At 49.6% G+C, this 15,218-nt stretch overlaps 1 non-coding gene across 1 annotated transcript; it reads left to right on the top strand.

Moving 5' to 3' along the window:
- Positions 1-8,186: 8,186 nt before the first annotated feature.
- LOC113628166 (U6 spliceosomal RNA) lies at positions 8,187-8,293 on the top strand. Its single transcript, XR_003435905.1, has one exon. It is a non-coding gene; the product is annotated as a U6 spliceosomal RNA (small nuclear RNA).
- Positions 8,294-15,218: the final 6,925 nt, after the last annotated feature.

Raw genomic sequence — 15,218 nt, 5'->3', positions numbered from 1 at the left:
TGCCCAGCCTCCTGGCTCTTCACCTGAGCCGCAGAGGCCAGGGGCAGTTGGACCTGGAGGAGGAGGGGAGAGGTGCACCGCAGGGGGCAGGACCTGTGGGAGCAAAGGAGTGGAGGCTGACCCCCAGAAGATAAAAGGGCCTTTACTTGGTTAGCATCCCCACACGGACTGAGGGAGACTCCAGTCTCTACAAAAGGGCCTCTCACCCTTAGCTGCCATAGCACAGTGAGGGCCTTGAATGCCAGCACAAGAGCTGAAACTTTCTCTGGATGTGGGAAGACACGGCAGGTTTGAAGCCAAGGAGGGACCTGATCAGGTTTGGGTTTTGGAAAGATCGTGGGCTGGGGTAGGGGATGGATTGCTCAGGCGAGAATGGATTAGAGGGGCAGGAAAGGGGTGGGAGCTGGCAAAGAGGGAGCTTCAGGTGTCCAGAGAGAGTGGAGGTCCATCAGGTGTGGGGACTTGTGGGGAGGTAGGTCTAGCCTGGGTGTTAACAGACTAGCTAATGCTGTGTGGCCTAGGGCCACCCAGTTCCCTTCTCTGGGCCTCTCTCCCCTAATCTGCAAGGTTCAGGGAGGGGTCCCCGAAGGCCAGAGCCTTGGGATGTGAAGTCAGGCATGTTTCCTCGCCCCAGGACAAAATACCTGCTTTCCCCGCAAGCTCTCCTGGCACCCAGGCAACCTGCCCAGCAGGGTTCACGTGCATGAAGAGCAGAGCCCAGCCCCCAACACTGTAACATCATGGTTCCAGACCAGAGGACAGAGGGGGAGGGAGGGGGAGGGAGGGGGACACCTTTGCTGGGTACCTGTGGCTCCGGATGGCCCCAGGGAGGGAGCTGGCCATGGGTAGGAGGCCGGGAGCCCAGGACACCATGACCGACACAGCAGCAGGCAGGGCTGCAGCCTTGGCAGGAAGCCGACCCTGGGCCGGTCCTCCAGCTCCCTGAGTGGCTGCCCAAGTGGGAACAATGACCCTTTCACGTCACGCCTCCTCCAGTCACAGAAACTTTGGCGCCGTGGGACAAAGGGGCCATTTCATCATTGTTGGGCTGCATCAACAGCCCGCCGGCCTGAGCCCTGTTGCCCCCACCCAGCCCAGGCCCCGGGCAGGGAGGCCGGCTGCCCAGCCCGGCCAGAGCCCAGCACTTTCTCCCGGTTCGGCCCAGCCACATCCATCCGGAGACCCTCCTCGCCTTCCTTACCTCTTGGGCTCAGCAAAAGCTGCGCCAGAGCCACGCTCTAAGGACCTACGAGGACAGCAGGCTCTGCCCCCATCCTTCCCCTCCTGAGTCCTGGTCTTCCTATCTCTGGGAAGGGGGCTGGGTGAGATGATCTGCTACCCTGACCCTGAGGGGTAAAACTCTCCGCTTCTGCTCCTGCCCTCAGCCAGCGCCCAGCCCCTAGTGAGAGCACCAAAGTGGGGAGGAGCCCCTGGCCCATGGGGTGGAGAAAGCAGAGGAGGTCTCTTGGTCTGAGTCCTCACCAGGCGCCTGCTTAGCCTCTGGTTGCAGTGACCTTCTGTGGTGGGAGCTAGCTGAAGGCCACTTCTGTTCATCCTTGAGCTAGCCTCCCCCCCAAGAGCACTTGGCCAAGAGGCCAGGGGGGCCAGGGCTCTACCCAGGGCAGACTCTCCCCACACACAGCCCTGTCTTCTGCCTCCTTTTGTTAGGGACTGGGGAATTGGAGCCCTGAGTCGGCAGGCTTCCTCCCTTCTCCACTTGGCCAGCGTTTGCTGGGGCTTCCTAAGAGGGAAAGCAGTGGAGCCTTAGGGAAGAGGTCCCAGTCTGGGGATCAAGACAGAAACTGCACCTCCTACCCCCTGAGGTCAGAGCTGTCTCAGAGAGAAGCCCGAGAATCCAGACATCAGGGGCCCCAGGCACAGCCTCAGAAGCAGGGCTGTGGGACAGGGTGGTGGCCTTGTGGCGGGTGCCCACAGGCAGCCATGGTGTTGGTAACTCATCCCCCAGTGGAGTGCATGGGGGCTCCAATTGCTGGGGGCCACCAGAGGGGGGGGAGGCAGGTAGCTCAGCCAAGGCCAGAGGGCTTGGGGGGTCACCCCTGGGGACGTCTGCGTGACATAAACCATTCAAGCAGCCAGTCTGGGACTGGAACGCCGCTTCTGCTCAAGGAGGAGATAGGCTCTACCCTGATGGGCTCCTTCCCCAGGACCCAAGAGTGGGACAAACTGGGAGGGTGGGTTCCTGATGCTGGGGCGGGAGAAGGTCAGGGGCACGTGGGTACCACAGTTTTCCCCAGTCCACAGAGGAGAACCCTGAGACTCAGGGTGAAGTGACCACTCTAAGCCACATAGCAGGTGAGCAGCAGAGCCTCAGCCACTGGGGAGGAGGGAGCCGGAGGCTGGGGCTGGTCACCACAGGGGTCTGGTCTCCAGGTGACCCTACTTGGATGCTGGGCAACAGGCTGGCTGTCGAGGGCAGATACTGTGTATATAGCTGCAGGGGACCTGCAGGGCCGGGCCTGCTCTCTGGTTCCTACAGCTGCCTGTCCGCCCAACCCTGCCCCACCGGGCCCGGCGGCACTGCACACACACTGCCCATTTGCCCTGCCTCACTTCCTCTAAGACTAAAGAATCACCCCTTCAGGGGACTGGAGCCTGGCACCCGGCAGCAGGAAATGCCTGGCCCTGCCCTCCCCAGAGCAAGCCCGCCCTGTACACCACCCACCCCAGTCTAGACTCCCAGGAACATGTGGGGGTGGGGCCACTGCCCTGGGTAGAGGCTGCCAGGCTCAGCCTGGGAGTAGAGGTGGATGTTCTCCCTCCCAAACCTGGCCAAGGGCCCCTTCTGTCCCAGCTGCCCATCTTGTTGACCTCCAGTCTCAGAATCCCTGGTCCCCCAGCCCACTCAAGCCCAGGACCCTGGGAGGGGGTTAAGGGCTGAGCCCCTGCTATAACTCCAGACCGAGACCTGGGCTCTGATCACAGTTTCAACCTCCTTCGATTCCAAGGCAGCCTCTGAACTGTGTCCCTCCAGGGAACAGAGGTTGAGGCTGCCTCAAGATGCCTGAGGACAGAAGTGGGAGCCTGGCCTGATGACACTGGGGGTTCCTAGAATCCCTACATGATCCGCTACAGCTGCCATCAGGGTAAGGCGGGGGTCGGGGGTTGGGGCTTCAGGCAACTTCTGGCTCTAGGTGGGGTCGCAGCTCCAACACAGCCCTCAGTCTCCAGGCTCTGCCCCAGGCTCAGGCCCCAGCAGTGGTCAGCACCTGCCCATGCTGGGCCTATACTAAGCTACTGAGGCTCAAGGGAGAGGCACAGCTACCCAAGTGTTCCTCAGCAGGGCTGGGAGGCTGAGGCTCTGGATTCCGGCTCCAGCTCTGGCCCCAAAGGTCAGCGGGCCTGCAGCTAGGTTCCTACACCCTCTGGACCCCAGTCTCCCAGCTGTGCACACTGGCTGGACTCACTGAGGGCTGCTCCCAGTTCAGACACCCCGAGTTCTTGTGTAACACCTGCTAGGCCAGACATACCACAGTCTATTAGTCAACAGGATCCCAAATAGTCACCTCATCTGACTCAAGGGTTCTGGGAGGGGACTCCACTGTCCTCAGCCTCTGACCTCCCATGAAGGGTCACTCTGAAGAGGACACACAATGCTCTGATAGCACCATCCCTCGGCCCCAAGACTCCTGAGAGCCTCCATGTAGGTGTGCACCCACTGCTGCCCTGGGCTCGGTGAGTGGCTCTAAGCTGTGTGATCCAGGGACAGCTCTGTCCTCTCTGGGCCTCAGCTGCCACCTCTACACCATGAGTCCATTCCCTCCTTGGGGGCTATGGCCATGATCAGAGATGTCTCATGAACCACAGCTCTGGTAACAGCTGAGCCAGGGGGGTATCACATACAGCCACGTCCCAGTGGGGTGAGTTCTGTGGCCTAGCAGAGAGTCTGGCTTTGCAGACTGGTTTGCAGTCCCACCTTCAGAAGTGACCCCTCACTTCTCTGAGCCTCACTCAGTGGGGATAATAGAGATACCTGTCTCACCAGGTGTGGAAGTGACTTGTCTGAGCCACCAGGCCCCGGGGAGAATGGGAGCAGCAGCTGTTATTGGGTGTGCCTGCTGGGCAGGGCAGGGGGCGGGGGGAGCTCCCAGACACCCTCAGAGCCACTGGCCCTGGGCTGGGAGTGGATTCCAAGGACATCACCCCACTGGGGTAAGGCCCCCGGGATGCACTTTCAGGCACTGCCCAAGCAGCCACACTGCAGGGTGTGCCCCAGCCGGAGGAGGACCGAGGGGGTGGACGTGCTGCCTTGAAGGTGGGGAACACAGTCTGGTGACCCTGCAGGTGGGTGCGAGGAGCAGGGTGCTGGGCCACTCTGCCCCGGGGCTGGGTCTCAGGGGACAGAGGGCAGAGAGAGGGGAAGGGGGTGTGGGGAAGCTCTCAGGAAGGTGGTCTCAGGCCTCTTTCCTCTGACAGTACAACTCTGAATACTGCTATCTGAGCCTGAACTCTGGATTGGGGGGAGTCCTAGGGCCTCAGGCAGCGGCCAGTGGGCTCAGCCACGCTCCCCCGCCAAGGAGAATTCTGCCTCCTGGGTATCTGGGGCCAGTAGTGACCCCTGCTCAAAGCTGAAGACCTCACACAAGCTCTCCAAACTCCTCTACCAGATTCCCATTTTACTGTGAGCGTGGAAACTGAGGCCCAGGGAAGTTTAATAACTTGGGTGTGGGGAGGGGCCGCCCACACCCCAACCCTTGCCTGGGAAGGAATGATGGAATTGGAGTGCTTCATTCTGGGATCAGGCTCAGCCTCAGGGAGGCTTCAGGACAAGGCTACCCCGAGGCCTGACTGCACCGACTCTCCCTTCTGTCCCCAGCCAGCTGCCTCCTACCTGGCCTAGCATTGCCTCTTCCAGGAAGCCGCCCCTCCCCAGATTGACTTAAGTACCTTTGCTGTGCCCACTACCCCCTAACCAGTGCTCTGAGGGTTTGTCTAGCTGTGGGGCCCCCATGAGACTACAGGAGGGCAGGGCTGGCTTGCCTACCCCTGAGTCCCCGCAGAGGGAAGGGTGAGGCCTGGTGTGTGTACAGGTGAGTCCTTCTATCTCAGGGGGATTCCAGGGGGCTTTGTCCCAGGCCGCAAGTATAACGGCTTCCAGAGTAGGGCTGGGTCACAAGTATAACTGCCTCACAACCCGCCAAGGAAGTGGACCTGGAGATGCCTTCTGAAGGCGTTTTACCTGCTTATGTTAAAAGGCCTAAAAATATGCATGACCTTCGACCCAGCAATCCTGTTCCTGGGAATTTGCCCTAAGGAAATCACCACGTGAAGGAAAGGAGAAGCAGTTAGTCTCTAATTTGCTCTGTGGTCTTAGGAGAGTTGCTTTCTGGACCTCAGTTTCCCCGACTGTACAACGAAGGGCTGCAAACATACAGCCATCACACCTCATCTGTCCCATGTTCCACCCATGGCAGACATGGCCAGCTGATCACAGAATTCTTCAGTGGTCTAAATCCTGCGTCTTCAGGCTTCCCTGGTGGCGCAGTGGTTAAAAATCCACCTGCCAATGCAGGAGACACGGGTTCGAGCCGTGGTCCGGGAAGATCCCACATGCCGCAGAGCAACTAAGCCCGTGCGCTACAACTACTGAGCCCGCGTGCCACAACTACTGAAGCCTGCACGCCTAGAGCCCGTGCTCCGCAACAAGAGAAGCCACTGCAATGAGAAGCCCACGCACCACAATGAAGAGCAGCCCCTGCTTACCGCAACTAGAAGAAATCCCACGTGCAGCAACGAAGACCCAAAGCAGCCAAAAATTAAATCAATCAATCAATCCTGTGTCTTCTAACGGGCTCCACATGACCCCTACCAATGGAGCAGAATCCCCCTCTTATTTACAGGATAGTCCCTCCAGTGCCCTGTAGCTGGGGTGACCTGTGAGGTCTAGAAGCGTCTGGGGGACTCAGTAGACCAGGCCTTCTCTGGGGCTAGCTCTGCAAGCTATGGGAAGAAAACTATCCTTCCGGAAGCTGCCTCTCTCATGCTCAAAACTTAATTCTGCAACACCCCCTTGAGGGGGTCTATCCACTGAAGTCCCTAGCTCATCATGACATCCTAACCAAAAATGTAGGCAACTACAAACACCCCAAAGAACTCCCCATTAGGATGCATATTAGCTAACTGGGGTGAATTTAGACAGGATGGTTTAAGAAAAAAGAAATTAATTTTCTTTTGCAATACTCCATGGCTCCAGTACAAACTGGGGGATCAAGAGATCTGGCCAGAAAATGGGTCATTGAATTACCATACCATCTTAGGACTTCCCTGGTGGTCCAGCGGGGAAGACTCCGCATTGCCAATGCAGGGGGCCCAGGTTCAATCCCCGGTCGGGGAACCAGATCCCATATGCCGCAGCTAAAAGCCCACATGCCGCAACTAAAGATCCATCATGCTGCAACGAAAGATCCCGCATGCCACAACTAAAAGATCCTGAGTGCCGCAACTAAGACCCAGCACAGCAAATAAATAAATATTTAAAAAACAAAACAAAACAATACCATCTTGCAGCTGGATGTATTTTGTAAAAGGAATGGTAAATGGGGGGAAGCCCCACACATCCAAATGGTCACGACCCTATTCCAAGATCCAGATCTAAAAAACTCCTGCTGGGTGTGCCTGGCTCACACCCCTTCAAAGTGCCTTTTTCCCCCACAGGAGTTCGATGTTTTAAATGATTCCCTTATGAGTCTACCTCCTCGAGGTCCACAACCAGGAACTCCTACCCACCCCACCCCCCAGTTCTGAGAGGGGACAGTTTCCAGACCATCTGCCCCAAGCGCCCCTCCTGGGCTGTTGGAAATCCCACCACTTTATCTCTCAAGCTTTGTCCTGTCCTCCATTACTGGAGGTGAGTCCAGCCAGTACTACATGAAGCAGGGCTACCTACCAGCCTCCAAATACCAAACTCTGTCCCTTAAGGGAAGTGCCAGCTGGTGGTGGAGGAACAATCAGAGTCCACGTCCCTTTTCCTATGGCTGACCTAGCTACTCGCAAAGAGAAATTTGGATGTTTTTCCAAAGGACCCCAGTTGGTTCATAGAGGAATTCACCAAGCTGACAATGTTCTATGAACTTACTTGGGGGGACACACAGGTCCTCCTTTCTACCTGCTGCACCTTTGGAAAGCCAGATCCTTGGTGCAGCCTGGGCACATGCCAACAAACTGGCAGCCCAAAATCAAGGATATATAATCTACCTTACGGAGGGGATGCAATCCCTGACCAAGATTCCCACTGAGACTACCAACAGGGAGGTAGAGGGCTTGAACACAGGAACCACATGATAACTTGCTTCATAGAAGGGATGAAAAGGTGTGTTGTTAAGGCTGTTAGTTATGACGAAGAACAACACAGGAAGTAACGCAGGGAAAAGATGAAAATCTGGTCCTCTTCCAGGACAGTTTGGTGGAGGCCTTTAGAAAGTATACCAATATTAATCCCGACTCCCCTGAAGGGCAAGTCCTAGTAAATACCCATTTTATCACTCAATCTGCCCCAGACATTAGGAGAAAATTAGAGAAGGCAGCTATGGGACCCCAAAAATTCTCAACAAAATATTAGCAAACCGAATCCAACAACACATAAAAACGATCATACACCACGACCAAGTGGGTTCATCCCAAGTTCATAAGGATGCTTCAACATACGCAAATCAATGTAATACACCACATAAACAAACAAACAAAGACAAAAACCACATGATCATCTCAATAGATGCAGACAGAGCATTTGACAAAATTCAACATCCATTCACGATAAAAACTCTTACCATACTGCGTATAAAGGGAACACATCTCAATATAATAAAAGCTATTTATGACAAACCCACAGCCGATATAATACTAAATGGTGCAAAGCTGATAGCCTTCCTGCTAAAATCTGGAACGAGACAAGGATTCCCACTCTCACCACTTCTATTCAACAGTATTGGAAGTCCTAGCCACAGCAATCAGACAAAAAAAGAAATAAATGTACCCAATTGGGAAAGGAAGAGATAAAATTGGCATTACATGCAGATGATATGATACTATATATAGAAACCTCTAGAGACTCCACACAAAAACTACTAGAACTTATAAACGAATTCAACAAGGTAGCAGGATACAAGATTAACATTCAGAATCAGTTGCATTTCTTTACACTAACAATGAAACACTAGAAAGGGAATGTAGTGCTCGCTTCGGCAGCACATATACTAAAACTGGAACGATACAGAGAAGATTAGCATGGCCCCTGCACAAGGATGACATGTAAATTTGTGAAGCGTTCCCTTTTTTTAAGAGAAATTAAGGAAACACTCCCATTTACCACTGCAACAAAAAGAATAAAATACCTAGGAATAAACCTACCTAAGGAGACAAAAGACCTGTATGCAGAAATCTATAAGACACTGATGAAAGAAATTAAAGATGATACCAACAGATGGAGAGATATACCATGCTCTTGGATTGGAAGAATCAACATTGTGAAAATGACTATACTACCCAACGCAATCTACAGATTCAATGCAACCCCTATCAAACTACCAATGGCATTTTTCACAGAATTAGAACAAAAAAATTGCACAATTTGTATGGAAACACAAGAGACCCCAAATAGCCAAAGCAATCTTGAGAAAGAAAAACGGAGCTGGAGGAATCCCAGACTTCAGACTATACTACAAAGCTACAGTAACCAAGACAGTATGGTACTGGCACAAAAACAGAAATATAGATCAATGGAACAGGCTAGAAAGCCCAGAGATAAACCCATGCACATATGGTCACCTTATCTTTGATAAAGGAAGTAAGAGAGAAAAGACAGCCTCTTCAATAAGTGGTGCTGGGAAAACTGGACAGCTACATGTAAAAGAATGAAATTAGAACACTTCTTAACACCATACACAAAAATAAACTCAAAATGGATTAAAGACCTAAATGTTAGGCCAGACACTATAAAACTCTTAGAGGAAAACATAGGCAGAACACTCTATGACACGAATCATAGCAAGATCCTTTTTGACTCACCTCTTAAAGAAATGGAAATAAAAACAAAAATAAACAAATGGGACCTAATTAAATTTCAAAGCTTTTGCACAGCAAAGGAAACCATAAACAAGACGAAAAGACAACTCTCAGAATGGGACAAAATATTTGCAAATGAAGCAATTGACAAAGGATTAATCTCCAAAATATACAAGTATCTCATGCAGTTCAATATCAAAAAAACAAACAACCCAATCCAAAAATGGGCAGAAGACCTAAATAGACATTTCTCCAAAGAAGATATACAGACTGCCAGCAAACACATGAAAGGATGCTCAATATCACTAATCATTAGAGAAATGCAAATCAAAACTACAATGAGGTATCACCTCACAACGGTCAGAATGGCCATCATCAAGAAATCTGCAAACAATAAATGCTGGTGACGTTGTGGAGAACAGGGAACCCTCTTGCATTGTTGGTGGGAATGTAAATTGATACAGCCACTATGGAGAACAGTATGGAGGTTCCTTGAAAAACTAAAAATAGGGCTTCCCTGGTGGCGCAGTGGTTGAGAGTCCGCCTGCCGATGCAGGGGACACGGGTTCGTGCCCCGGTCTGGGAAGATCCCACATGCCGCGGAACGGCTGGGCCCATGAGCCATGGCCACTGAGTCTGCATGTCCGGAGCCTGTGCTCTGCAATGGGAGAGGCCACAACAGTGAAAGGCCCACGTACCGCGAAAAAACAAAACAAAAAAAACGAAAAATAGAACTACCATACGACCCAGCAATCCCACTACTGGGCATATACCCTGAGAAAACCATAATTCAAAAAGAGTTATGTACACAATGTTCATTGCAGCACTATTTACAATAACCAGGACATGGAAGCAACCTAAGTGTCCATCGACAGATGAATGGATAAAGAAGATGTGGCACATATATATAATGGAATATTACTCAGCCATAAAAAGAAACGAAATTGAGTTATTTGTAGTGAGGTGGATGGACCTAGAGTCTGTCATACAGAGTGAAGTAAGTCAGAAAGAGAAAAACAAACACTGTATGCTAATACATATATATTGAATCCAAAAAAAAAAAAAGGTTCTGAAGGACCTAGGGGCAGGACAGGAATAAAGATGCAGATGTAGAGAATGGACTTGAGGACACGGGGAGAGGGAAGGGTAAGGTGGGATGAAGTGAGAGAGTAACATTGACAATATATACACTACCAAATGTAAAATAGATAGCTAATGGGAAGCAGCTGCATAGCACAGGGAGATCAGCTCGGTGCTTTGCAACCACCTAGAGGGGTGGGATAAGGAGGGTGGGAGGGAGACGCAAAAGGGAGGGGATATGGGGATATACGCATGCATATAGCTGATTCACTTTGTTATGAAGCAGAAACTAAGGCACCACTGTAAAGCAATTATACTATAATAAAGATGTTAAAAAAAAAAGGGAATGTACAAAAACAGTACCTTTTAAAATTGTGCCCCCCAAAATAAAATACCTAGGAATAAACCTGACCAAGGAAGTGAAAGACTTATACACTGAGAACTATAAAACATTAATAAAGGAAATTAAACAGGATTCAAAGAAATGGAAAGATATCCCATGCTCTTGGATTGGAAGATTTAATATTGTTAAATGGCCGTACTACCCAAAGCAATCTACAGATTAAATGTGATCCCTACCAAATTACCCATGACATTTTTCACAAAACTTGAACAAATAATCCAAAAATCTATATAGAGCCATAAAAGACCCAGAATTGCCACAGCAATCCTGAAGAAGAAGAAGAAGATAAAAAAGGAGGCATAACTCTCCCAGACTTCAGATAATAGTATAAAGGTACAGTAATCAAAACAATGTGGTATTGGCACAAAAACAGACATTTGGATCAATGGAACAGAACAGAGAGCCCAGAGATAAACCCATGCACCTCCAGTCAATTACTCTTCAACAAAGGAGGCAAGAATATACAATGGGAAAAAGACAGTCTCTTCAGCAAGTGGTGCTGGGAAAGTTGGACAGCTGCATGTAAATCAATGAAGTTAGAACACACCCCCATACCATACACAAAAATAAATTCAAAATGGCTTAAAGACTTAAACATAAGACATGACACCATAAAACTCCTAGAAGAGAACATAGGCAAAACATTCTCTGACATACATTGTACCAATGTTTTCCTAGGTCAGTCTCCCAAGGCAATAGAAATAAAAACAAAAATAAACAAATGGGACCTAGTCAAACTTACAAGCTTTTGCACAGCGAAGGAAACCAACAAAACAAAACAAACAGAAGAAAAAAAAAGAAAAAACAACCTATGGAATCGGAGAAAATATTTGCAAACGATGTGAACAACAAGGGCTTAATTTCCAAAATATATCAGCAGCTCATACAACTCAACAACAACAAAAACAAACAACCCAATCAAAAAATGGGCAGAAGACCTAAATAGACATTTCTCCAAAGACGAAATACAGGTGGCCAATAGGCACATGAAAAGATGCTCAACATCACTAGTTATTAGAGAAATGCAAATCAAAACTATGAGGTACCACCTCACACCGGTCAGAATGGCAATCATTAAGAAGTCTACAGGGGGGACTTTCCTGGTGGGGCAGTGGTTAAGAATCGGCCTGCCGAGTCCGCCTGCCGATACAGGGGACACGGGTTTGTGCCCCGGTCCGGGAGGACCCCACATGCCATGGAGCGGCTGGGCCCGTGAGCCATGGCTGCTGAGCCTGTGCGTCCAGAGCCTGTGCTCCGCAACGGGAGAGGCCACAGCAGTGAGAGGCCCACGTACCACAAAAAAAAAAAAACAAAAGAATCGGCCTGCCAATGCAGGGGACACAGGTTCGAGCCCTGGTCCCGGAAGATCCCACATGCTGCGGAGCAACTAAGCCCGTGCGCCACAACTACTGAGCCTGCGCTCTAGAGCCCACGAGCCACTACTACTGAGCCCATGCACCACCACGACTGAGGTCCGTGCACCTGGAGCCCATACTCTGCAACAGGAGAGGCCACCACAGTGAGAAGTGCACACACTGCAATGAAGAGTAGAGAAAGCCCGTGCGTAGCAATGAAGACCAAACACACCAAAAAAAAATAAACAAATGATTAATTAATTTTAAAAAAAAGTCTACAGGGGACTTCCCTGATGGTCCAGTGGTTAAGAATCTGCCTTCCAGGGGCTTCCCTGGTGGCGAAGTGGTTGAGAGTCCACCTGCCGATGCAGGGGACATGGGTTCGTGCTCCGGTCCAGGAAGATCCCACATGCCGTGGAGCGGCTGGGCCCGTGAGCCATGGCTGCTAAGCCTGCGTGTCCGGAGCCTGTGCTCCGCAACGGGAGAGGCCAAAGCAGTGAGAGGCCCACGTACTGCCAAAAAAAAAAAAAAAAAATCTGCCTTCTAGTGCAGGGGATGCGGGTTCGATCCCTGGTCGGGGAACTAAAATCCCACATGCCACGGAGCAACTAAGCCTGCGTGCCGCAACTACTGAGCCCGCACACCACAACTAGAGAAGCCCATGTGCTGCAATGAAGAGCCCACATGCCACAATGAAAGATCCCACATTCCACAACGAAGATCCCATGTGCTGCAGCTAAGACTCGAAGCAACCAAAATAAATTTTTTAAAAAATGGATAACATGGGTACCTCTGATTAAAAAAAGAAAAAGTCTACAAAGGTGATTTCCCTGGTTGTCCAGTGGCTAGGACTCCATGCTCCCAGTGTGGGGGGCCTGGGTTCAATCCCTGGTTGGGGAACTAGATCCCACATTCCACAACTGGGAGTTTGCCTGCTGCACATAAAGATCCTGCATGCCGCAACTGAGACCTGGCGTTGCCAAATAAATAAATAAATACTTTTTAAAAGTCTACAAATAACAAGTGCTGGAGAAGGTGTGGAGAAAAGGGAACCCTCCTACACTGTTGTTGGGAATGTAAGTTGGTGCAGCCACTGTGGAAAACAGTATGGAGGTTCCTCAGAAAATTAAAAATAGGGATTTCCCTGGTGGTCCAGTGATTAGAACTCCCCACTTCCACTGCAGGGGGCAAAAAAACCCCTAAAAATAGAATTACCATATGATCCAGCAATACCACTTCTGGGCATATATCCAGATAAAACTATAATTCAAAAAGATACATACATGCCTGTGTTCATAGCAGCACTATTCACAATAGCCAAGACATGGAAACAACCTAAATGGCCATCAACAGATGAATGGATAAAGAAGATGTGGTACATATACACAATGGAATACTACTCAGCCATAAAAAAGAATGAAATAATGTCATTTGCAGCAACATGGATGCAACTACAGATTATCATACTAAGTGATATAGGTCAGAAAGAGAAAGACAAATACCATATGATAACACTTATATGTGGAATCTAAAATATGACAAAAGATTGGATCAAGATGGCGGAGGAGTAGGATGTGGAGCTCACCTTCTCCCACAAAGACATCAAAAATATATCTACATGAGGAACGATTCTCACAGAACATGTACTGAACGCTGGCAGAAGACCTAAGGGCAAGAAAATCTCTATGTAACTGGGTAGGGCAAAAGAAAAAAAAAGAGAGAAAGAAAGGAATTGGGACAGGTCCTGCATCCCTGGGAGGGAGCTGTGAAAGAAGAAAGGTTTCCACACACTGGGAAGTCTACTCCCCAGCCTCAGACGCTTGCATTGTGGTGGTCAGGGGCTGCGTGCTGAGGCTCAGACTTCCAAGGTCAGACCCCGGGGACAGGGCTGGGGTTGGCTGTGCAGAGACAGCCTCAGGGGACTAGGGTGTGGTCACCACAACTGAGGGAGTATGGGAAGAAGCCTGGGCCCACCAGAGAGGGAAGGTGCTATTGTTGGGAGGTGCACGAGAAGAGGGGCGGGACTGCCATAGGAGCTTCTTTCTCCGTGCGCACTCTCAGGCAGCAGAACGCCACCTACACATGCTCCAGGGGTGGGTGTAAGCGTCCACTGCCGTCTCGAACTCCAGAGGCAGGTGCAGACTGCTCCTGCTGCCGAGGGTCCAGGAACCGGGCACCAACAGCTGCCCCTGCCTTCCAGGAGCGTGTTCAGGCCACACACCTGCACACCCACTACCAAGGGGATAACAGCCAGCACATACCGAGGAAAGAGACGGCAGGCATCCAAACCAACAACAGCCCTCGGGCCAAAAAGATATTAAACCCACACATTCTACACAGGGATGCTTCTGCATAAAATAGCCCTCCAAGACTACAGTAGATAATTGTTTCTCCTAAACTCACAGAGTAAGAGAAATATAAGCAAAATGAAGAAGCAAATGAACCACCCCCAGTTAAAAGACCAAGAGAATTCCCCTGAAGGAACAATGAAACAGACCTCTTCAGTCTAATAGACACCAAGTTCAAAAAGGAGGTAATGAAAATACTGAAGGAATTAAGAAAGGCTATTGATAGAAATGCAGATTACTGTAAAAAGGGACTAGAAACTATAAGGAGGAACCAAGAAAAATGAGAAAATTCATTTGCCTTTAACTCGGAGAAAGCTGAGTTAAAGGCAATGAATAGCAGAATGAATAATGCAGAAGAAAGAATAAATGACCTGAAAGATAGAATAATGGAAATTACCTAATCAAAACAGCAGACAGAAAGCCAAATCAAAAAAATGAAAGCAATATAAGAGACCTATGGGATAATATAAAGCATGCCAATCTATGCATGACAGGGATTCCAGAAGAAGAGAGAGAAAAGGGGATTGAAAATGTATTTGAAGAAGTTATGGCTGAAAACTTCCCAAACCTAAAGAAGGACACAGATATCTAGATACAGGAAGAACAGAGGGTCCCAAACAAGATGAACCCAAACAGACCTACACCAAGACATATGATCATAAAAATGGCAAAAGTTAAAGAGAGGATTCTAAAGGCAGCAAGAGAAAAACAAAGAGTTAATTACAAGGGAACCCCATAAGGCTCTCAGCTGATTTCTCTACACAAACACTGCAGGAGTGGCAAAATATATTCAAAGTCTTGAAAGGGAAAAATCTGGAACCTGGAATATTCTACCCAGCAAGATTATCATTTAGAATAGGAGGAGAAATAAAGAATTTCTCAGAAAAGCAAAAAGTAAAAGAATACAGCAATACTAGACCTTTCCTAAAAGAAATATTGAAAGGTCTTCTCTAAATAGAGAAGAAGCAGGAAAATATAGGAAGAAGGAAATCATAATCGGAAAATAAATCACTT

Source organism: Aethalodelphis obliquidens, unplaced genomic scaffold, assembly GCF_003676395.1.
Source record: "Aethalodelphis obliquidens isolate GAN/ISIS:26980383/991018 unplaced genomic scaffold, ASM367639v1 scaffold22, whole genome shotgun sequence".
NCBI lineage: Eukaryota > Metazoa > Chordata > Mammalia > Artiodactyla > Delphinidae > Aethalodelphis > Aethalodelphis obliquidens.
The sequence above is the reverse complement of the archived record's forward strand: the minus strand, read 5'-3'. Positions and strand labels throughout refer to the sequence as shown.